Below are 23,090 nucleotides of genomic sequence, written 5' to 3' on the forward strand. Positions count from 1 at the left end.
CACCACTGCTTGAGAAATCCGCACCGGGGTGGAAGAACTTTGAAATCTTCCATAGCTCTTGTAGTAGAAGCTGTGGGAAGACCAGGCTCCATTTAATAAGACAAGGTGCAAAGAACGGAAAGCCGCAGGAGCCATTCAGCAATCGGCTCTCAATGTTCTGACCAATGGAAGTTGAAACTGAAAGTGGTTGTAAAACTCTGAAATGAAAAAATGAACAAAGCATATGCCTCTATAGCAGGGGCGGACTGACCATTTGGAAGCTCGGCCACTGCCCGAGGGCCTGGGGTCAGTAGGCGGCCCCATGAGATGCCCCTGGTACCTTTTTCATAGGCTTTTTTGAGTTTGGGAAAGGACACAGGGGCCCCATGTTCCCCTATTGCCCAGGGGCCCCATGAGTTGTCAGTCCGCCCCTGCTCTATAGTGTGCACTTGCCTCAATCCAAAATTTCCGTAGGCTGGCTCCTACCTCTGCTATTGGCTTGACTCATTTCTGACAGGTTATGTCGACTCATAGAGGTCCAGGGGGGAGGGGCAGGGAGGGGTGCTTTTGCACCCAGCCTGTGATTGACAGCCCCGGCTGTGTATGGTTCCCTGTGAGAGTATGTAAGCAATCGGCTCTCAATGTTCTGACCAATGGAAGTTGAAATTGAAAGTGGTTGTAAAACTCTGAAATGAAAAAACGAACAGAGCATATGCCTCTATAATGTGTACTTGCCTCAATCCAAATTTCCGTAGGCTGGCTCCTACCTCTGCTATTAGCTTGACTCATTTCTGACAGGTTATGTCGACTCATAGAGGTCCAGGGGGGGTAGGGGAGGGGTGCTTCAGCACACAGCCTGTGATTGACAGCCCCAGCTGTGCATGGTTCCCTGTGAGAGTATGTAAGCAATCGGCTCTCAATGTTCTGACCAATGGAAGTTGAAATTGAAAGTGGTTGTAAAACTCTGAAATGAAAAAATTAACAAAGCATATGCCTCTATAGCGTGTATTTGCCTCAATCGAAATTCCTGTTGGCTAGCTCCTACCTCTGCTATTGGCTTGACTTATTTCTGACAGGTTATGCCGACTCATAGAGGTCCAGGGGGGTAGGAGAGGGGTGCTTGAGCACGCAACCTGTGATTGACAGCCCCAGCTGTGCATGGTTCCCTGTGAAAGTATGTAGAGGTGGTGTGTCCATTCTCTTCACTCAGGTCTCAGATTACATTCAGCTCTGTGTTTTATGCTGTGCCGTGTGGGACATCAGATCCTTACCCCTTACCTTCTGAAGCTAAGAAATGCTGTGTACATTTTGGACATTGAATGGCTGTAGAGGAGGGAGGGATGCAGATAAATTGGTACAGTTTGTAGGAGGATTCGTTTAATCTCCGTGTATCATCTTAGGCCAGTCACTTCACTGGGTATATGTATGTATATGATTTACAACCACTTCAGTTTGTTGCTGGGGCTGCCAGCATCCTAGCAACCAATCTTCCTCTGTTTAGACATGTTACTACAGCCACGCTCCCAACTTCAGGTTCCCACCCTGCTGCTACAGCCACAATGCAAGGGTAAGGTAAGGGATGACTCTGATAAGGACCCAGATAAAAGGAGGGAGTCTGATATAAGGGAGACTCCAATAGGACTGATGTGAAAGGGGACTTTGATGTCCCTAATGTATGATGGGGACCCCAATGTAGGGAGACTCCAATGATACTCAGTAAAATGGGACCTTGATGTCCCTAATGTATGATGGGGACCTTGATGTAGTGGGGACTCTAATGGGGACCCTGATGTAAGGGGGACTTTGATGTAGACTGTGATGTAAGGGGGCTTTGATGGGGACCCTGATGTAAGGCTGGACTTTTGTTTGTAAAACTTATTTATTCATTTAAATTTTAATAATTCATTTACAAAACTGATTTTTTTTTTCATCCCACATATTTTTGGGGGAAAATATAAAATATGTGGCTCTTGTACTGAAAGGTTTGGAGACCCCTGCATTATAGCAAGCCTGTTGGTGGGGTATTAGGCAGTAGGACCAGATAGCTGATAGCATGTATAACCAGATATCACATTCACACTTGCAAATAGTGGGTTTTTGATGGAGAATATTTTCATATCCAACACACTGGTCCTGTGCCTGTTTAATACCCCTACAGATTTGCTGTTAAAGCCATTTGGAGCTAAACTATGTCTCAACCTACCCCTAGAAACCTATTGCAGAACTTTAGGGTTCCATGGAACTTTGGTTGAGCAAGGCTGACCTTAAGACTTAAAATATTTACATTGAAGTCATGGTTGGACCAGTGGATCATAGCACCAGGTGTACATTCATTTGGTTGGAGACCCTAGCTTCTATTTTGTCATGGACCATAATCTTTGTAACCCTTGACTTGGTCTTGGCAAAGGAAAGAGTAGAGTGTTTCCATGCCTTCCCAAGAGTTTGCTTAGCAGAGATGATAACATTGGTCATTAGATCAAACTTTGAGAAGGCCGGCTTCTTCATATTCATGAGCAGGGATCCAGGTCCAAAGTACCTTGGTTGGTATACTGAACATTTCTACCCAGAATTGCTGAGCCACGGGGCACATCCACCAGAGATGATAAGACATCTCCCTCTGTCCACATCCTCAAAAACACAGGGGCAATGTTCCTGTACCACATACCAAAAGGTCCAATATTTTTCAATTATACCATGTCTATGGCAATCATGGTGATCCCGTAAAAGTAAGGAACCTATATTTGAATCAAAAAATGCTTTTTCTTCTAAAAACACTGTTCTTTAATGGGTTACTAAATTCCAAAATATTTTTATCCTATAAAGTTTGAATTAGAGAGACATTGTGAAAAAATACTGATGGGTAGACAAGCTGCTGAAATGATTGCGAAAAAAAAGGTAAAATGCTTCAGACATTGATTTTATAAAAGCCATCTCACGGACAGTTCTATCATTGTAAATTATGGATTACGCCACTTTGGGGTGTTATAAAATCTGACATTTTTGGCAAAAAAGGGCAGAAAGTTTTTCTTTAAAAATTTCTACAAAATCAAACTGGTTATTTTTTACTTTTGTTGAACTGTAGCAAACCTGAAGATATTGCCTAGAATAGCATTAAAACTGGACAAAACCGACAATCAGAATATCACGTTGTAGAAAAATACGAGAATATTGATTTTGACTTTTTGTAAAGTAAAGGTTGTTATTCTTGGTAAATTACAGGGTATTATAGTATGTAGCATGTTTAGATAAACACAGGGCTTCTCAGAGGTCATTATTAAAACTGAACTCCAGGCACATATACACTATATTGCCAGAAGTATTGGGCCGCCTGCCTTTAAACGCACATGACCTCCCATTCTTAGTCTGTAGGCTTCAATATTGAGTTGGCCCCACCCTTTCCACACACATGACCTTTAATGGCCCCCCAGTCTTAGTCCGTAGGGTTCAATATTGAGTTGGCCCCGCCCTTTGCAGCTATAACAGCTTCAACTCTTCTGGGAAGGCCGTCCACAAGGTTTAGGAGGGTGTCTATGGGAAGTTTGGACCATTCTTCCAGAAGCACATTTGTAAGGTCAGGCACTGATGTTGGACGAAAAGGCCTGGCTCGCAGTCTCCGCTCTAATTCATCCCAAAGGTGTTCATTGAGGTCAGGCCAGTCAAGTTCTTCCACCCCAAACTCCCTCCTCCATGTCTTTATGGACTTTGCTTTGTGCACTGGTGTGCAGTCATGTTGGAACAGGAAGGGAACATCCTCAAAATGTTCCCACAAAGTTGGGAACATGAAATTGTCCAAAATGTCTTGGCATGCTGACACCTTAAGAGTTCCCTTCACTGAAACTAAGAGGCCAAGCCCAACCCCTGAAAAACAACCCCACACCATAATCCCCCCTCCGCCAAACTTCACACTTGGCACAATGCAGTCAGGCAATACCGTTCTCCCGGCAACTGCCAAACCCAGACACGTCCATCGGATTGCCAGACAGGGAAGCATGATTCATCAGCTCAGAGAACACGCCTCCAATGCTCCAGAGTCCAGTGGCGGCGTGCTTTACACCACTGCATCTGACACTTTGCATTGCACTTGGTGATGTAAGGCTTGGATGCAGCTGCTCGGCCATGGAAACCCATTCCATGAAGCTCTCTATGCACTGTTGTTGGGCTCATCTGAAGGCCACACCAAGTTTGGAGGTCTTTAGCTGTTGACTCTGCAGACAGTTGGCGACTTCTGCACACTGTGCGCTTCAGCATGCGCTGACCCCGCTCTGTCATGTTTCGTGGCCTACCACTTGGTGGCTGAGCGGCTGTTGTTCCCACTTTGTTATAATCCCACTAACAGTTGAGCGTGGAATATTTAGTATCCAGGAAATGTCACGGATGGACTTATTGCACAGGTGGCCACCTATCACGGGACCACGCTTGGAGTTACTGAGCTCCTGAGAGCGACCCATTCTTTCACAAATGTTTGTAGAAACAGTCTGCATGCCCAGGGGCTTGATTGTATACACCTGTGGCCATGGAGGGGATTGGAACACCTAAATCACATGATTTGGAGGGCGGGGCCAATACTTTTGGCAATATAGTGTAAATGGCCAATGAATTAAGTTATGTATTCTTTATGATGCAGCACTACCCCTGAAAGAGCCACAAGGACTTAACTGGTTCTTTCCCAAAAGCTAGTGCAGAAACAGCCTGGCACACAGAATTTCTCTCTCTGGCTCAAAAAATTGTCTAGGCCAGTGGTCTCCAAACCTCAGCTTGTAGGATGGATGTGGCTCTTTGCTTGCCTTTATCTGGTCCTTGGAGCACCATTTCATCCACAGGCACCATGATGGGGCATCATTGCTCCCTCAGATACCAGTGATGGGGCACTATTTCTCCCACTGACACCAATGATGGTGCACTATTCCTCCCACTGACACCAATGATAGGGCACTATTCGTTCCACTAACACCAATGATGGGGCACTAAGGAAAATAAAGAAAAAACCTCCTGCGCTTAAATGGATATTCCTACTAAAAGCTGCTAACACCCACCTTTTTACCAAAAAGTATGCACAATAGATTTCATTAATGATGGGGCACTATTCCTCCCATTGAAACCAATGATAGGGCACTACTCCTCCTATGGACACCAATGATGGGGCACTATTCCTCCCACTGATACCAATGATGGGGCACTATTCCTCCCATTGAAACCAATGATAGGGCACTACTCCTCCTATGGACACCAATGATGGGGCACTATTTCTCCCGCTAACAGCAATGATGGGGCACTATTCCTCTCACTGACACCAATGATGGGGCACTATTTCCTCCTTGAATACCAACAATGGGACATTATTTCTCCAACTAGCACCAAGTATTGGACATTGTTTACTCCCACTGATGCCAGGGTATTTTCTACTCCCACTGGCCACAGTCCGGACTCCGCTAAATCCAGACAGACAGTAAACTGGCCCTTTGTTTAGAAAGTTTGAAGTACTTTATGTAAGTTATTTCTGAAGAAACTTGGATGGGAGAAGGGAGGCATGGGATACCCCAGGAACATACATATCAAGGATGCTTTATCTTCACTAGATTGTCTTTGAACAAAGTACAGTAGAGATAGCTGAAACTACATCCTTGCAAAAGCCACTGCAGACAGAGGACTAAGTCACTAAGGCTCTGAGTTTAGGTCGATACTCACAATGCCACAAGATCACTAGCTGCCTCCTTCCGATATCCACCAGGCACTCTTCAGTGATGGAGAGAATAGGGCTCCCAATGCAACAGGACAGCTGGATACCCCCTCCAGCTTCCACCAGGCACTCTCCAGACCAAGTTCACAGATAAGACACTCTTTGAATAGGCCCCCCAGCTATGCCACAGCTGGGACCTCATTGAACACACAGACTGCCCTATTTATGAACTCTCCAGTAACCTACTGGGCACCCCTGCCCCCCCTCCATCTCAGAGATTGGCTGGGTCCCCATAAATGTTCGAATCCAGGTCACGGCGCCAATAAGTTGTTATATATATATTATTATTATTAATATTATTACATCGAGTTTATATAGCGCCAAAGGGTTTGCTCAGCGCTGTACAATATAGGGGGGACAATACATGGCAAAGTACAACAATAACAAACAACGTACGAGGGGTAAGAGGGCCCTACTCTTTCAAGCTTACAATCTAGAACGGAGGGGGTAGTGGTACAGTAGGAAGTGGCTGAGGGGAATGAAGTGGTGGGAGGAATGAGGGAGAATGGCTGTTAGGTGAGGGTGGGGTAGGCTTCCCTGAAGAGGTGGGTTTTCAGGGAGCGCCTGAATGTGAGGAGGGAAGGCGACAGTCTGATGGATTGGGGCAGTGAGTTCCAGAGGATGGGGGAGGACCTGGAGAAGTCTTGCAGTCGTGCATGGGAGGAGGAGACCAGGGAGCAGGATAGAAGGAGGTCCTGTGAGGAGCGAAGGGTACGGTATATATTGCATGGATTGACAATTGTAATTATTACTGTTGTTAAGGCAAGAGTCCGCTAGCCAATATGGAATGCAAAACTCCTCTATCCAAAAAATGATTGTTTCCCGCAACCACTTGGTTCTCCAGAGAAGCTTGCATTTATTGGGTCCAAGCACAGAACAGAATCCACAGAGTATTTGCAAACAATACTATGATCAGAAGCCTTCAACGTACCCAACCCTGCTCTGAAGATACAGCCAAAATACCCTATTCGAATATACACTTTTTTCCCATTGACCAAAGTGTCGAGCAATCTGATTGGTTGGTTTTATGAACATCTTTGAATTTATGTGTTACAAACAATGCGTCTTGGCCTAGAACAGCTGCATTCATAGATTTTAATTAAAAAGTTAAATAGATATTCCTTGTCTCGTTTATGGTAAAACTGCAATCTTCAACATCCTTGTACAAAGGCGCTCATGACACCCACGTTGAAATTCTCTTCACCATAAACAAGTACACTAGGAATATTTAAGACGCCTTAAACCCATTTACCATATACTTCTCGTATTGTTTAAGGGATCATTTTTTTACCCTCCTTGCATAGGAAAAGACTCAACCTCTTTAAAAAAAGCTATTTCCTAAAAACAAGGACCCCATGAATATTTAAGACTCTTTAAAATCTAATTAACCCCCCTGGCGGTATTCCTGAGTGTAGCTCGGGGTTAACTTTCAGCACCAAAAGCGGTAACCCCCCCGAGCTACACTCAGGAATACACTGCAGCGTTGCTCCGGGATCCCTCCAGCACTTACCTTGTCCTGCGCTCCCGCGATGTCCCCCCTGCAGTGTCCCCAGCAATGTCCTCCCGCCGATGCCAGCATCTGTCTTCTGGGTTCCGTTCCCTGTGAGCGTCGGGACGTACGGGGGACGGAACTGGCGGGAATTCCAAAAATTACAAAATTTGACATTCACTCAATACACTAAAATCACATAGTATAACATTCCTGTATCAAACCATTTCACATACATTTTGTCCCGAGTGCTTTGTCCGGCGCCCTGCCTGCATTTTTACTGTTCTTTCTGCCTGGAAACTGAGAAACGTCCATGGCGTCCAAAAAGCGTACCTTGTCCTTTGCTCCCGCGATGTCCCCCCTGCAGTGTCCCCGGCAATGTCCTCCGGCCGATGCCGGCATCCGTCTTCCAGGTTCTGGTCTCTGCAAGTGTCGGGACGTACAGGAGACGGAACTGGCGGGAATTTAAAAAATGTAAAAATTTGACATTCACTCAACACGCTAAAATCTCATAGTATAGTATTACTGTATCAAATCCAGGGGCGGACTGACCATTTGGGAACTCGGGCTCTGCCCAAGGGCCCGGGGTCAGTAGGGGGCCCCGTGAGATGCCCCTGGTACCTTTCTTAGGCTTTTTTGAGTGTGGTTTGAGTGTGGGCGAGGACACAGGGGCCCCATGATCCCCTATTGACCGGGGGCCCCATGAGTTGTCAGTCCGCCCCTGATCAAACCATTTCACATACATTTTGTCCCGAGTGCTTTGTCCGGCGCCCTGCCTGCATTTTTACTGTTCTTTCTGCCTGGAAACTGAGAAACGTCCATGGCGTCCAAAAAGCGTCCCTTTAGGTCAGACGCGGTTTTAGAGAACAGCGATAGTAAATCAGAACCACTTGCAGAATTGAGTGATAATGATTCGTGGGGGAAATTCCTCATCAGACACTGAAAACGATTCTGCGACTTTGCTCAGCGATGAGCGAACTTGGCGCTATATTTCACATTTCAGTGTTTTTGGTTTGATTATATTATTGAATTACATATATTATTATTTTTATGATTATTTATTAAATTATAATTTATGATTTCGTGTTTCAAGTTTTATCATCCCCGGGATGTTTACTAGACTCTTGTTCGGACAGATTTCAGTGAGTTATTCCTAAGAATTACAGGCCTACAATAAAAAAATAACATATTTTCATTGCAAACAATGTACCGCTTTGAGCACAGAAATACTGACATATTCAGACCGCTAGGGAGGTTAAACAAACTTGCATTTTACAATGTTGGTAGATTTGCACATATCCTGCTCTGAAACTGCCCCCTGACTTTCCACCAGGGGCGGACTGACCATTCGAGTACTCGGGCACTGCCCGAGGGCCCAGGCTTAGTAGGGGGCCCCATGAAGTGCTCCTGGTACCTTTTTTATAGGCTTTTTGGGGTGTGCTTTGAGTTTGGGCAAGGACACAGGGGCCCCATGACCCCCTATTGCCCGTGGGCCCCATGAGTTGTCAGTTCGCCCCTGCTTTCCAAATATTTATCCAAACACAGGTTAGCCCAACATAAAGGTAAGAAATTGCCTCTTGCATATATTAACATAGTAAAGAGTTCTTATTATATCCTTTTGATATGAATAAAAAATGCAGTTTGTCTGGATATAACATTTATAGGTGACGTTGATCCAGGGACTATCCGGTTGCCTCTCGGGGGATCAGGAAGGAATTTTTTCCCCTGCAGGAGCAAATTGGATCGTACTTTGCTGGGTTTTTTGCCTTCTTCTGGATCAACTGTGAGTGTAGGATTATAACGTAATATTTGTATAATATTTATTTTAATGGTTGAACTGGATGGACTTTTGTCTTTTTTCAGCCAGACAAACTATGTAACTGGTCCGCTATGTGTGTCAACTTCACATACATGAACATATATACAGTACATTAGATACAATTTACCCATATTTTATATATCTACCGTTTTTTCCGGCGTATAAGACGACCCCCTACTTTTCCTGTTAAAATGTAGTGTTTAGGCTATACTTGCCGTATAAGACTACCCCTCTAGCAATGCACACCAGTGGGAAGAATCGTGCCCCATCATTGGTGTCAGTGGGAGGAATATTGCCCCATCATTGGTGTCAGTAGGAGGAATAGTGCCCCATCATTGGTGTCAGTGGGAGGAATAGCGCCCCATCATTGGTGTCAGTGGGAGGAATCGTGCCCCATCATTAGTATCAGTGGCAGGAATAGTGTCCCATCATTGGTGTCAGTGGGGGGAATCGTGCCCCATCATTGGTGTCAGTGGGAGGAATAGTGCCCCATCATTGGTGTCAGTGGGAGGAATAGTGCCCCATCATTGGTGTCAGTGGGAGGAATCATGCCCCATCATTGGTGTCAGTGGGAGGAATCGTGCCCCATCATTGGTGTCAGTGGGAGGAATAGCGCCCCATCATTGGTGTCAGTGGGAGGAATCGTGCCCCATCATTGGTGTCAGTGGGAGGAATCGTGCCCCATCATTGGTGTCAGTGGGAGGAATCGTGCCCCATCATTGGTGTCAGTGGCAGGAATAGTGCCCCATCATTGGTATCAGTTGGGGGAATCGTGCCCCATCATTGATGTCAGTGGGGGGAATCGTGCCCCATCATTGATGTCAGTGGGAGGAATAGTGCCCCATCATTGGTGTCAGTGGGAGGAATAGTGCCCCATCATTGATGTCAGTGGGAGGAATAGTGCCCCATCATTGGTGTCAGTGGGAGGAATAGTGTCCCATCATTGGTGTCAGTGGGAGGAATAGTGCCCCATCATTGGTGTCAGTGGGAGGAATAGTGTCCCAACATTGGTGTTAGTGGGAGGAATAGTATCCCATCATTGGTGTCAGTGGGGGGTGGAATAGTGCCCCATCATTGGTGTCAGTGGGGGGTGGAATAGTGCCCCATCATTGGTGTCAGTGGGGGGGGAGGAATAGTGCCCCATCGTTGATGTCAGTGGGGGGGGAGGAATAGTGCCCCATCATTGATGTCAGTGGGAGGAATAGTGCCCCATCATTGGTGTCAGTGGGAGGAATAGTGTCCCATCATTGGTATCAGTGGGAGGAATAGTGCCCCATCATTGGTGTCAGTGGGAGGAATAGTGTCCCAACATTGGTGTTAGTGGGAGGAATAGTATCCCATCATTGGTGTCAGTGGGGGGTGGAATATTGCCCCATCATTGGTGTCAGTGGGGGGTGGAATAGTGCCCCATCATTGGTGTCAGTGGGGGGGGAGGAATAGTGCCCCATCGTTGATGTCAGTGGGGGGGGGGAGGAATAGTGCCCCATCGTTGGTGTCAGTGGGGGGGGGGGGGAAAGTGCCCCATCGTTGGTGGCAGTGGGAGGAATAATGCCCTATCATTGGTATCAGTGACACCAATGATGGGGCACTATTCCTACCAATGACACTTGCTGGCCCCTGTTCCAGTATGGTGCTGCTGCAGTCAGCATATGTGGTTGCAGCAGCACCTCTGGACGGCACACTTACCGGCTGATTGACCGCCTGTGTGCCTTTCCTGAGCTACAGTTCTGGCGGCCAATCACCGGTGAGGAGGCAGAGCCGAGCAGCTGAGCGAACATCCAGTGGCCGAACCGAATGAAGGAGCAGCCGCGCTTCCTGGACCGGATCGTTGTGGGACCGGAGCCAGGTAAGAGACAGCAGCCTCTGCCCAGCCCTGTACTTAGTGTCTCTTGGAAGGGGGGGGGGGGGCGGCGGCACCGCCCCCCTAAAAAGTGTCAGTATGCCATATACCGGCGTATAAGACGACCCCCGACTTTTGAGAAGATTTTCAAGGGGTAAAAAGTCATCTTATACGCCGGAAAATACGGTAGTTATATCTATGATACACACATTTTAAATGTCTACAGTAAATATTCAGACTGCCCATCTGCCTTTACTCCCAGAATGATTCCAGACCCTTCTAGAATGCAGGCGGGAATAACAGACTAGTAGCCTGTGAAACACTGAGCAGGCCGAAGCAATTAACAGCTGCTCCTCCGGCTACAGGGGAGCCGTACTAAATTGCTTAGCATCCTATACCCTAACTATACCCTAACTAGGAGGATTTTTTTTTTTTTTAAGTCCGCAAACGTGCAACTATATCGAAAAAACCCGTAAGTGTCCGCAAAAAAGTGCAAGTGCAAAACACCACACGAAAAACGTGCACTTAGGGGTGTGCTGTGTCCTACCCCTAAAGGGGCTTGGACCGCTGTCCCTGATCCCCCGGGGCACGAAGCTCCTGACGGGGACTAGGTTCCCACTTGGTCCTCCTGGCCAAAAGGCCTGGTGGACCACCGTTCCCTATGCCAAGCCGAAGCCGGACATTCAGTACTAGGCAAGGGGACTCTCCCGGAGAAGAGTCCTCTAGGGATCAGGGGAGGAAGGAACCGTATGGCCACACATCCTCCCTCTAGACTTCAGGGTAGGCCCGAGGACCCACACCCTCCATCCGTGAAAACACACACATAAGGCAAAGAAAAAGTGACAAACGTGGGAGTGATAATAAATAAATAAATAAGAAAAGTAAGAAAATAATAAAAATGGTACCGTGCCGAAATGTGCACAGACCAGGCCCTGAGGCCCGTAGCAAAAATTGCCCTGGACTTAGCCAAAAGGCCTGGTCCTTAGGGCGCTGTGCAAAAAGATGTGTAAAAACAGTGGCCGAGTGTCATCTTCACACCGTGGGGTCCCACACCCAAGTGTTACTAGTGACACCCCTGAGCGCGTCTCCTCAGGGGGCACTGAGTTTGCGGACTTTTTGCCTCCCCAGCCCCTGGCCAGACCAAGGTAGCATGTTCAGATCAGGAGGTACTGGGTCTTTCCAGTCTTCCCAGAGGAATTACTCCCAAGGCCCCAGAACGAATCATGGCGCTCCCTGGTTTCTGTCCCTCCGGTACTAGCCTTCCGGACCCCCATCATACCAGTGAGGGTACTATACAACAACCATCCCCGTAAACTAGAATGGTCGGGAGCACCCCCACTGGACACTGATAAGAACAGATACTACACTTGATCTTAGCCAAAAGGCCGAGAAGCGAACCCTAACTAGGAGGATGCTACATTTAAAAGCAATAAAGTGGAACTAAACTGTATTATTATTATACAGGATTTATGGCGCCAACAGTTTTCTCAGCGCTTTACAATATAAGGGAGACAGTAGAATTACAATACATTTCAGTACAGAAGGAGGGCCCGGCTCGTGGAGCTTACAATCTAAAGGAGCACCACAAACCAAAAACGCTATTTAACTCATTTTTAATATTTAAAGTAAACTCATACATCTCTCCATAGTTTATTTTGCTGAGAAACCACTTTAACCCCCCCCCCACCCCAGCATTTCTAACTGTGGCCATCTTGGGTAAGGGCAGATGATTCATGTAGTGTTTCCTTCCTGGAATCCATCTTCTCTTAGCTCAAGCATGCAGGCAGGAGAGTGTGCTTGGTAGAGAGAGCCCCTCGTCCCAGGGAGACTCCAGGGATGTATGACATAATTTTGGCCTAGGCCAGAAACCAGGAAGCAACTGAAGAAATGTAAAAACTAGTAAATATACTATACCTTACCATCTATTTATTAATGTCAGCAATATAAGGATTAAAAGTAGTTCATGTTGATTGAGAGTTTAGTTCCCCTTTAAATGTGTTTTTATTTCTACTGACCAAAAAGGCTTTCAACACGCCTTCAATAGGCCTTCAAAAGGCCTTCAACAGGGTTGACTGGTCCTTTATCCAGCTCACCATGGAGGCAGTCAGTTTGGGTCCCACATGCAAACCAGGATCAGATTCCTATTCACCTCTCTTTCAGGCTGGGTTAAGCCAGACTTTCTTAGCCTTTTTAAAACAGAGGAACCCTTGAAATACCTTTCTGGTCTCAAGGAACCCCTGCTAATAATGACTAGATCTACAACTCATGATACATTAGTGTGATGGTCAGAGGCAAGAATGCTCCTCACACTTGTGGTCATTGGGAAGAATTCCACCCTTACAGATAGCTAAAAAGGATCAATGGTGTCAGTGGGAACTTATCTGAGAGGCAAAAATTGCTCATTGTTCAAGGAATCCCTAGCAGCTTCTAGAGGAACCCTAGGGTTCAATGGATGGTCATTGGGAAGAATACTCCTCACACTTGTGGTCATTGGGAAGAATACTCCTCACACTTGTGGTCATTGGGAAGAATACTCCTCACACTTGTGGTCATTGGGAAGAATACCCCTCACATTTGTGGTCATTGGGAAGAATGCTCCTCACACTTGTGGTCATTGGGAAGAATGCTCCTCACACTTGTGGTCATTGGGAAGAATGCTCCTCACACTTGTGGTCATTGGGAAGAATGCTCCTCACACTTGTGGTCAGTGAGAAGAATGCTCCTCACACTTGTGGTCAGTGGGAAGAATACTCCTCACACTTGTGGTCATTGGGAAGAATACTCCTCACATTTGTGGTCATTGGGAAGAATGCTCCTCACACTTGTGGTCATTGGGAAGAATGCTCCTCACACTTGTGGTCATTGGGAAGAATGCTCCTCACACTTGTGGTCATTGGGAAAAATGCTCCTCACACTTGTGGTCAGTGAGAAGAATGCTCCTCACACTTGTGGTCAGTGGGAAGAATACTCCTCACTCTTGTAGTCATTGGGAAGAAAGATCCTCACACTTGTGGTCATTGGGAAGAATGACCCCCTTACAGTTAGCTAAAAAGATCAATGGTGTCAGTGGGAACTTATCTGAGAGGCAGAAATTGCTCAAGGAACCCCTAGCAGCCTCTAGAGGAACCCTAGGGTTCAATGGATGGTCACTGGGAAGAATACTCCTCACACTTGTGGTCACTGGGAAGAATACTCCTCACACTTGTGGTCACTGGGAAGAATACTCCTCACACTTGTGGTCACTGGGAAGAATGACCCCCTTACAGTTAGCTATTAAGATCAATGGTGTTAATGGGAACTTATCTGAGAGGCAGGAATTGCTCATCATCAAGGAACCCCTAGCAACCTCTGGAGGAACCCTGGTTTAAAGACCTTGGGTTAAAGTGAATGAAGCTGTCAGCGTAAATCTGCATTAACAATGGAATTCAATAGGACTGCCACCTTTCACCCCTTATTTTCACATTGACCCTGAGCACAAGTGGGTTGATTTACGAAAGGCAATCAGCATCGTCAGGGGAATGGAGCAACATCCATTTCCCTGACGATGCTGATTGGTGGCAAAACATGCTGGGCGTAGCCTAGCCGGTGATGTCATATATATATATACTAATACTCAAAGCTTTGGTGTCTGTTTCTTAAGTGCTCCTATACTATTCTTTTAGTGAGTATATATCTGCTTATTTTAAATAAAAAATTGATTTACGATACAACACCATTGCGGTCCTTTGATCTTCTCCGGAGGGAATATCTGTTTATTGTACAACAAGATTCCTTCTGGTGTCACATTATGCTGAGGAGGCGGTGACAGTATCCTATCAGTGAGATGAGGGCTGAGTACGAGCACACAAGAGTGTATTGATCTCTGGAAAGTGAGATCAATAGTTTCGGTAAGAGGCTGATCATTTATTTGATGGAGGAATCACGTTTGCTCACCACCTTTCAAGATTTGATTGAATATCAGAGAATATATGTTGGACTGAGCACTTTTTCACTTTTCATATGGTGGATTGCCCTTATTTATTATACAGTTGTGGTTTGTTAGCCTTTTTGTATTGAGAAGAATCACAAGTGTATATTGAATTGCTATAAATGTAGAGATGCGCACCAAGTGTACGTTTAGGAGGGGTGTGTGGAAGGAAGGGAGGGAGGGTTGGGTGGAAGGAAGGAATGAAGGGGTGGGTGGAAGGAAGGATGAGAGGAAGAGAGGGTTGGGTGTGTGGAAGGAAAGAAAGAAGGGAGGGGTGGGTAGAAGGAAGGAAGGGAGGGGTGGGTGGAAGGGAGGAAGGGTGGATGGAAGGAAGGGAGAGAGGGGTGGGTGGAAGGGAGGGGTGGATGGAAGGAAGGGAGGATTGGGTGGAAGGGAGGAAGAGAGGAGTGGGTGGAAGGAAGGAAGGAAGGAAGGGGTGGATGGATGGAAGGAAGGAAGGTGTAGGTAGGTAGAAGGGAGGGGTGGAATGAAGGAAGGGAGGGGTTGGTGGAAGGAAGGAAGGGAGGGGTGGGTGGAAGGAAGGAAGGAAGGAAGGAAGGGGTGGATGGATGGAGGGAAGGTGTAGGTAGGTAGAAGGGAGGGGTGGAATGAAGGAAGGGAGGGGTGGGTGGAAGGAAGGAAGAGAGGGGTGGGTGGAAGGAAGGGAGGGGTGGGTGGAAGGAAGGGGAGGGTGGGTGGAAGGAAGGGAGGGGTGGGTGGAAGTAAGGAAGAGAGGGGTGGGTGGAAGGAAGGAAGGGAGGGGTGGGTGGAAGGAAGGAAGAGAGGGGTGGGTGGAAGGAAGCGAGGGGTGGGTGGGTGGACGAAAGGAAGGTAGGGGAGGGTTAGTGGGTGGAAGTAAGGGAGGGTTGGGTGGAAGGAAGGAAGGGGTGGGTGGAAGGAAGGGAAGGGTGGGTGGACGAAAGGAAGGTAGGGGAGGGTTAGTGGGTGGAAGTAAGGGAGGGAGGGGTGGGTGGGTGTAAGGGAGGGGTGGATGGAAGGAAGTGAGGATTGGGTAAAAGGGAGGAAGGGAGGGGTGGATGGGTGGAAGTAAGGAAGAGAGGGGTGATGGAAGGAAGGGAGGGGTGGATGGAAGGGAGGAAGGGAGGGGTGGATGGAAGGAAGGAAGGGAAGGTGGGTAGGTGGGTAGAAGGAAGGTAGGTCAGACTCACCATGACTCATTCTCAAGCATCAGAGCTGTCCGCTGCATTGTTCAGTTTCCCGCCCACACATCCTCTGAAGCTGCATGGACTGGAGTGTGGGCGGGCACAGGGGGAGGCAGCGCAGATCCAGTCTCTGTCTTCTCTTCTCCTATTGGTGTGGAGGATGGAGTGAGGGGCTGGGCAGTGAGAAGAACACAGTAGTGGTAGGGGGGCAGAAAGAAAGCTGAACCATCAGGTATGTTCTGTGCAGTGGTGAAGCCACTTCTCCTCTCCCTCCCTCGGCTTCTAGCTGCTTCATTGAAAGCCATACAAGAGATCATTGCTTGTCACCGGCAAGCAGGCGGAACCACCACCCCTCCCACACACCCCTAGTCTTGATACTGCTTGCCCCCACCTTATTTCCACTCGCGGGCGAGTGGAAATTTCGATCGCTGCAGGGATGGTTGGCAACTCTCCTCTGGGGGGGTTCAGACCCCCCCTAATCTACACCCCTTGTGAAGACGACTTGCTGAAGTTCAAACCGAGCATAAGAATGGAGAAGAAAGGGGATTTAAGTGACTTTGGACGTGGCATGGTTGTTGGTGCCAGACGGACTGGTCTGAGTATTTCACAAACTGCTGATTTGCTGGGATTTTCACATCCAACCATCTCTAGGGCTTACAGAGAATGGTCAGAAAAAGATAAAATATCCAGTGAGTGCCAGTTGTGTGGAGGAAAATGCCTTCAGAGGTCAGAGGAGAATGGGCAGATTGGTTCGAGATGATAGAAAGGCAACAGTAACTCAAATAATTACTCGCTACAACCAAGATATGCAGAATACCATCTCTGAACATACAACACGTCAAACATTGAAGCAGATGGGCTACAGCAGCAGAAGACCACACCGGGTGCTGCTCCTGTCAGCTAAGAACAAGAAACGGAGGCTACAATTCACACAAGCTCACCAAAATTGGACAATAGAAGATTGGAAAAAAGTTGCCTGATGTGATGAGTCTGGATTTCAGCTGCGACATTCAGATGGTAGGGTCAGAACTTGGTGTAAATGACATGAAAGCATGGATCCATCCTGCCTTGTATCAATGGTTCAGGCTGGTGGTGGTGGTGTCATGGTGTGGGGAATCCATCCTGCCTTGTATCAATGGTTCAGGCTGGTGGTGGTGGTGTCATGCTGTGGTAGATCCATCCTGCCTTGTATCAATGGTTCAGGCTGGTGGTGTTGGTGTCATGGTGTGGGGGAGATGTTCTTGGCACACTTTGGGCCCCTTATTACCAATTCAGCATTGTTTAAATGCCACCCTTTACCTGAGTATTGTTGCTGACCATGTCCATCCCTCTATGACTCCAGTGTCCCCATCTTCTGATGGCTCCTTCCAGCAGGATGATGCGACATGTCACAAAGATCAAATCATCTCCAACTGGTTTCTTGAACATGACAATGAGGTCCCTGTAGTCCAATGGCCTCCACAGTCACCAGATCTCCATCCAATAGAGCATCTTTGGGATTTGGTGGAACGGGAGATTTGCATCATGGATGTGCAGCCGACAAATCTGCAGAAACTGTGTGATGCTATCATGTCAATATGGACCAAAATCTCTAAGGAATGTTTCCAACAGCTTGTTGAATCCATGCCATGAAGAATGAAAACAAAAGGGGGTCCAACCCGGGACTAGCAAGGTGGACCTAATAAAGTGACTGGTGAGTGTATTTCTGCTATGTCTGTATTATAGCCCAGAGGGAAATAATTGCAGAAATATACATTTGTCTGGACCTATGCATAAAGAACCACAACATTTCTGGAATGAGATTATGATGAGAGCTGTCTGGAGTTCCTGCTCCCATCCCTGTAAGTAGAACGCATATATACAGTTATGATTTTCAACTTTTTATTTCAAGCAAACTGTAATGGATGGAAGCCCATTCACTGGATAGAAAGGTTCAAAGTTAAAAGCCTGCTTAGAAGTTCCATTCAATGCCACACTGCGTCGCTGTTTCTTGTTTATAGGAAAATGGCGATGCCACGGGAGAAGCAGTTTGTGAAGTGTGAATCCATTGTTCGAGTGCAATGCAAATTCCATCGTCGGTTCAAAAAACAGCCGCCTCGTCATAGGCAAATTTACGAGTGGCATAAAGAATTTTTTGAAGATGGTTGCGTATGCAAACGGAAAAGCACTGGTCATCCTTAGACATCTGAGGTACGTTCGAACAGAACCCTATTTTCCCCAACTTCAAGAAGATTCAAATGACTTCATTTTCATGCAAGATTGTGGCCCTCCTCACTTCCACTCTGAGGTCTGGTGTTCTCTGAATGAAACCATTCAAGCATGATGGATTGGAAGAGGTGGACAACAAGATCCTGCCCATCATCTATGTCCTCCCAGGTCACCTGAACGTACCCCCTTGCAATTTTTATCTGTGGGATTACATAAAAGAAAACGTGTTTGTCCTACCTATGCTTGCTACTCTTCAAGATCTGAGACATCGAATTGTTGAAGCTCTTAATTCAATCACTAGCGACCAGTTGATTTGTGTCTGGCAACAAATGGTCTACTGTTTTGATATTGGTCATGGAACTAATGATGCTCATGTTGAATGCTTACAACCTCAAGGACCATACAACTTTCAACCTTCTTCTGTCCATTGATGTATGGAATGTGCTTCTATCTCTTACAGTTTGTTTGAAATAAAAAGTTGAAATTTGCATAATCATTTTGAGTAAACCCGTACTTTTAATGGACCAATAATAAAAGTTAGATTTTAGCCTGGTGGTATTTTGGTGTGTGGGAATGCTAATTTTTTTCCAAGCCCTAGATGTCAGACATACTTTATATAAAACAGTCAGCACATAGAGACTACCCAATCTGGTATTCGATAAATAGGCCCAACACCGTAGTATGAGAAACATCCCCATATCATGATGCTTGCACCACCATGCTTCACTGTCTTCACAGTGTACTGTGGCTTGAATTCAGTATTTGGGGGTCGTCTGACAAACTGTCTCCGCCCACTAGACCCAAAAAGAACAATCTTACTTTCATCAGTCCACAAAATGTTGCGCCATTTCTCTTTAGGCCGGTCAATGTGATCTTTGGCAGATTGTAACCTCTTCAGCACGTCTTTTTCCCAACAGTGGGACTTTGCGGGGACTTCTTGCAGATAGCTTGGCTTCACATAGGCGTCTTCTAATTGTAACAGTCCTCACAGGGAACGTCACACCTTCTTTCATCTTCCTGGAGCTGATTGTTGGCTGAGTCCGCGCCATTTTGGCTATTCTTCTATTCATTCCAATGGTAGTTTTTCGCTTTCGTCCGCGTCTTTCAGGTTTTGGTTGCCATTTTAAAGCATTTGCGATCATTTTAGCTGAGCAGCCGATCATTTTCTGCACTTCTTTATATGTTTTCCTTTCTCCAATCAACTTTTTAATCAAGGTACGCTGTTCTTCTGAACAATGTCTGGAACGACCCATTTTCCTCAGAATTTCAGAGAGAAATGCTCTGTAACCAGCATGTACAACATTTGCTGCCTTCCTTCCTTAAATAAGGGCAATAATTGCCACCTGTTTTTCAAAGAATGAATGACCTCACTAATAGAACTCCACACTGCTATTATATTGAACACGCCCCTTTCAATGAGTGATTCAATGACACAGAATCAGCAGCATGCATGTCATGACTGTTGGGTCTGTTGGATTTCTATTACTCTACTACACCTGCTAGGAAATTATTTGCCATGTAGAAATATCATTTCTACCAGAAACAGTGATTGATCCGGTTAGTGATGTCTGACTGCTATTATTTTGAACACAACTGTAACTCCTCCATCCTATAGATATTTTCCACTCTGTTTGTACAATCTTTTACTCTTGGTGGCTCTGGAACTTGCCAAAATTTGGGGATTAAGCCCTTAGCCGCACTGACTAAATGATAGAATACCGTATTCCTAAACAAGTTTATTGAAGGCTCAGGTTTATAAAACAAACACATCCATGGATCTCTCTGGACCGAAATCCCACATATTTTCTGAATGAGCTGTATTATTCTCTTCCAATAGTCCTGTATATTCGGGCAGTCGTACCGTATGTACCCTATTGTTCCCTTTTCCCCACAACCTCTCCAACACAACGGTGAAACATGTTTATGTGCCTTACTCGGTGTGATATACCATCTCACAAGACATTTGTAATTCATCTCAACTGTGCTCATGTTCATCACCCCATGTGTTAATTTGAATATTTTATTGCTTTGCTGTTCATTCAGTTCTGTTCCAAGCTCATGTTCCCATTTTCCTAAGAACCGAGGTGAATCGACACTCTCCATGTCCATACGAATCCTATACCTCATCATATCGCGACTCGATTACTGCAACTCCCTCCTCACTGGCCTGCCTCGCCGCTGGGTATCCCCGCTTCAGTCCATCCTGAATACGGCTGCCTGACTCATTCACCTTTCCAACCGCTCCATCTCCGCCACCCCCTCTGCCAATCCCTCCACTGGCTTCCGATTGCGCAACGGATCAAATTCAAAATCCTAACACTGACGTACAAAGCCGTCCACCATACTGCCCCGAACTACATCACTGACCTAATATCCAAGTACCACCCAACACGCACACTCCGCTCCTCACAAGACCTCCTTCTCTCTAGTTCCCTGGTCTCCTCCTCCCATGCCCACCTACAGGACTTCTCCAGGGTGTCACCCATCCTCTGGAACTCCCAGCCCCAACCCATCAGATTATCACCTACTCTCCTCTCCTTTAGGCGCACCCTGAAAATCCACCTCTTCAGGGAAGCCTACCCCACCCCCTGCTAACTTGCCGACCTCCTCCACTCTTCCTACCACCCCATCCCCCACAGCTATCTCCTCCTGTGCTACCATCCCCTCCCTCCTAGATTGTAAGCTCAAAGGAGCAGGGTCCTCGATCCCCTCATGTTTTGCATTGTATTGGTATTGTTCTATCACATGTTCTGTCCCCCTTTGTAATGTACAGCGCTGAGCGAACTATTGGCGCTTTACAAATACTGTATAATAATAATAATATAGATCTTAGAGGTAATACATCTAGGAACATTAGCTACGTTTACCAGTTTTTCAAATGGATACAGATCCTCCTCAGTACTCAATGGTTGTGGGAGCAGTGAAACAACGTGACTTCATTGACCATACCGCCACTCATCTAATGTGAAAAATAAATCATCTTTCTTCTTTAAATCTAAAAAAGTGTGCATTTTCCCTTTTGTTCAATATATCTTTCAAACGTGCATTTTTATCTCTAAGCCATTTCCCAGAAATGTTATCCTTCCCTGGAGGGAAATACTCCATTACCCCCAGGGGAGTCATAAGTGAGTTATATTTCCATCCTTTTTGCTGATACAACCTATCCCAAATATTCAAAACTATCTTTGTCAGTGAGTTAATATTCACACCATCTTCCCATCTATGTGGTATCCACACCATCTTCCCTAACTGCCCTAATCCCTTCCATATTCACCCCTTTCCTTTGTGTGTTAAATGTCCAGTCTATTATACATGATAGTATCACCGCTAAGTAGTATTTCTTTATATTCGGCAAACTCAAACCCCCATTCCCTTTTGCCCTACACAATACCTCATCATTAATTCTCGCTTTTTTTATTTGCCCGAATAACTTGAATATCAACTTCTTAACCATTTCAATACGGGGCAATTTTACACCTTCCTGCCCAGGCCATTTTTCAGGTTTCAGCGCTCTCACACTTTGAATGACAATTGCGCGGTCATACAACATTGTACCCAAACTAAAAATTTATAATTTTCTTCACACAACTAGAGCTTTCTTTTGGTGGTATTTAATCACCGCTGGAGTTTTTATTCTTTGCTAAATTAACAAAAAAAGACCAAAAATTTTGAAAAAAAAACACGTTTTTCTTGGTTTCTGTTATAAAAGTTTACAAATAAATAATTGTTCTTCATAAATTTAGGCCGAGATGTATTCTGCTACATGTCTTTGGTGAAAATAACCCAAATTAGGATGTATTATTTAGTTTATAGGAAAGTTATAGAGTTCACAAACTATGGTATAGATCTGAAAATTGATCAATCCTGAAGTACTGACGGCCAATCTAATTTCTTGAGGTCCAAGAATGTCAGAACAGTACAGATATCCCCCAAATGTCAGAACAGTACAGATATCCCCCAAATGTCAGAACAGTACAGATATCCCCCAAATGTCAGAACAGTACAGATATCCCCCAAATGTCAGAACAGTACAGATATCCCCCAAATGTCAGAACAGTACAGATATCCCCCAAATGTCAGGACGGTACAGATATCCCCCAAATGTCAGGACGGTACAGATATCCCCCAAATGTCAGGACAGTACAGATATCCCCAAATGACCCCTTTTTGCAGAGTAGACAGTCCGACGTACTTCATAAGAGGAATGGAGAGTTTTTTGAAGTTGTATTTTTTTGTCATAATGTTTCGGAAAATGAAAAAATTAAAAAAATTGTTTTCACTATTTGTTTTTTACATACTGTCACCAGTGCAGTACAGCGTCATCATATAACTGGCATGGTGGTGAACAGGGACACTGACTGGTGACAGTATGGAAAAAATATATATATATATTTTTTTTTTTATTATTATTTTTAATTTTTTATTACATTTTTTTTTATTTTTTTAAGATTTTTTTTTCATATTTTACTATGACCAAAGTAGAACAATGTTACCATTTTTTTTTTAACACAATTTGCTTATAGCAAAGAATTACTTTGCTATAAGCAAGCATTTACTTGAATGACATCGATTCATTCAGGGGTTTTTTTTGGGTTTTTTTTGTGCTTAGCTGTGATTTGGCCACAGCTAATCACATGACATGTGCATGTGACCTGTTGTGACCATTCACAGCTAAGCACTAGTATACAATGAATGGCATGAATAAAGCCATCCATTGTATACAACTGTCATGTGACCTGCTGTGGGCCGGTACTCAGATCTGTCATCGGCCGTGTCCGAGGTACACGGCCGGTGACAGATCGCACCGCTGCGCGGCTCTGCAATCACACGAACTGCGCATGTGCGGGAGGACGCCAAATGGCGTACACCCCGGAAAGCTAAACCATTT

At 45.7% G+C, this 23,090-nt stretch overlaps 1 protein-coding gene and 1 pseudogene across 1 annotated transcript in view; one reads left to right on the plus strand and one right to left on the minus strand.

The window, feature by feature from the left end:
* The window catches only part of LOC149427762 (uncharacterized), a gene marked incomplete at its 5' end in the record, with an annotated part of 460,704 nt that overhangs the window by 168,703 nt on the left and 268,911 nt on the right, over window positions 1-23,090 (plus strand). The window lies entirely within an intron of this gene.
* LOC149427763 (U2 spliceosomal RNA) lies at window positions 12,147-12,261 on the minus strand (annotated as a pseudogene).

The sequence above is a fragment of the Staurois parvus genome, unplaced genomic scaffold (assembly GCF_062004578.1).
Source record: "Staurois parvus isolate SC_StPar_1 unplaced genomic scaffold, SC_StPar_1.0 ptg003510l, whole genome shotgun sequence".
Classification (NCBI taxonomy): Eukaryota; Metazoa; Chordata; class Amphibia; order Anura; family Ranidae; genus Staurois; species Staurois parvus.